The sequence below is a fragment of the Triticum dicoccoides genome, chromosome 6A, assembly GCF_002162155.2.
Source record: "Triticum dicoccoides isolate Atlit2015 ecotype Zavitan chromosome 6A, WEW_v2.0, whole genome shotgun sequence".
NCBI lineage: Eukaryota > Viridiplantae > Streptophyta > Magnoliopsida > Poales > Poaceae > Triticum > Triticum dicoccoides.
Window position 1 is genome coordinate 566,333,600 of NC_041390.1, and position 2,220 is coordinate 566,335,819.

Sequence of the window (2,220 nt, forward strand, 5' to 3'; positions counted from 1 at the left end):
GAGGAGGGGCTGCCAGGGCAGGCCGCGTGCCCCTTCTCCCCCTAGTCCGAATTGGACAAGGAGCGAGGGGCGGCGCCCCCCCTTTCCTTCCTCTCCTCTCTCCCTTCCTTCCCCCTCTCCTACTTGGACAAGGAAAGGGAGAGGAGTCCTACTCCCGGTAGGAGTAGGGCTCCTCCTGCCTGCCTCCTACTAGGGCCGGCCGCACCCCCCTTGGCTCCTTTATATACGGAGGCAGGGGGCACCCCTAGACACACAAGTTGATCCACGTGATCGTTTTCTTAGCCGTGTGTGGTGCCCCCTTCCACCATAATCCTCAATAATATTGTAGTTGTGCTTAGGCGAAGCCCTGCGATAGTTGAACATCAAGATCGTCACCACACCGTCGTGCTGACGGAACTCTTCCCCAACACTTTGCTGGATCGGAGTCTGGGGATCGTCATCGAGCTGAACATGTGCTGAAACTCGGAGGTGCCGTAGTTTCGGTGCTTGGATCGGTCGGATCGTGAAGACGTATGACTACATCAACCACGTTAATATAATGCTTCCGCTGTCGGTCTACAAGGGTACGTAGATCACACTCTCCCCTCGTTGCTATGCATCACCATGATCTTGCGTGTGCGTAGGATTTTTTTTGAAATTACTACGTTCCCCAACAGTGGCATCTGAGCCTAGGTTTTATGTGTTGATGTTATATGCACGAGTAGAACACAAGTGAGTTGTGGGCGATATAAGTCATACTGCTTACCAGCATGTCATACTTTGGTTCGGCGGTATTGTTGGACGAAGCGGCCCGGACCGACATTACGCGTACGCTTATGCGAGACCGGTTCTCCCGACGTGCTTTGCACAAAGGTGGCTAGCGGGTGTCAGTTTCTCCAACTTTAGTTGAACCGAGTGTGGCTACGCCCGGTCCTTGCGAAGGTTAAAACAGCACCAACTTGACAAACTATCGTTGTGGTTTTGATGCGTAGGTAAGATTGGTTCTTGCTTAAGCCCGTAGCAGCCACGTAAAACTTGCAACAACAAAGTAGAGGACGTCTAACTTGTTTTTGCAGGGCATGTTGTGATGTGATATGGTCAAGACATGATACTAAATTTTATTGTATGAGATGATCATGTTTTGTAACCGAGTTATCGGCAACTGGCAGGAGCCATATGGTTGTCGCTTTATTGTATGCAATGCAACTGCGCTGTAATGCTTTACTTTATCACTAAGCGGTAGCGATAGTCGTGGAAGCATAAGATTGGCGAGACGACAACGATGCTACGATGGTGATCAAGGTGTCGCGCCGGTGACGATGGTGATCATGACGGTACTTTGGAGATGGAGATCACAAGTACAAGAAGATGATGGCCATATCATATCACTTATATTGATTGCATGTGATGTTTATCTTTTATGCATCTTATCTTGCTTTGATTGACGGTAGCATTATAAGATGATCTCTCACTAAATTTCAAGACAAAAGTGTTCTCCCTGAGTATGCACCGTTGCCAAAGTTCGTCGTGCCCAGACACCACGTGATGATCGGGTGTGATAAGCTCTACGTCCATCTACAACGGGTGCAAGCCAGTTTTGCACACGCAGAATACTCATGTTAAACTTGATGAGCCTAGCATATGCAGATATGGCCTCGGAACAATGAGACTAAAAGATCGAGCGTGAATCATATAGTAGATATGATCAACATAGCGATGTTCACCATTGAAAACTACTCCATTTCACGTGATGATCGGTTATGGTTTAGTTGATTTGGATCACGTAATCACTTAGAAGATTAGAGGGATGTCTTTCTAAGTGGGAGTTCTTAAGTAATATGATTAATTGAACTTAAATTTATCATGAACTTAGTACCTGATAGTATCTTGCTTGTTTATGTTTGATTGTAGATAGATGGCCCGTGATGTTGTTCCGTTGAATTTTAATGCGTTCCTTGAGAAAGCAAAGTTGAAAGATGATGGTAGCAATTACACGGACTGGTTCCATAACTTGAGGATTATCCTCATTGCTGCACAGAAGAATTACGTCCTTGAAGCACCGCTAGGTGCCAGGCCTGCTGCTGGAGCAACACCAGATGTTATGAACGTCTGGCAGAGCAAAGTTGATGACTACTCGATAGTTCAGTGTGCCATGCTTTACGGCTTAGAATCGGGACTTCAACGACATTTTGAACGTCATGGAGCATATGAGATGTTCCAGGAGTTGAAGTTAATATTTCA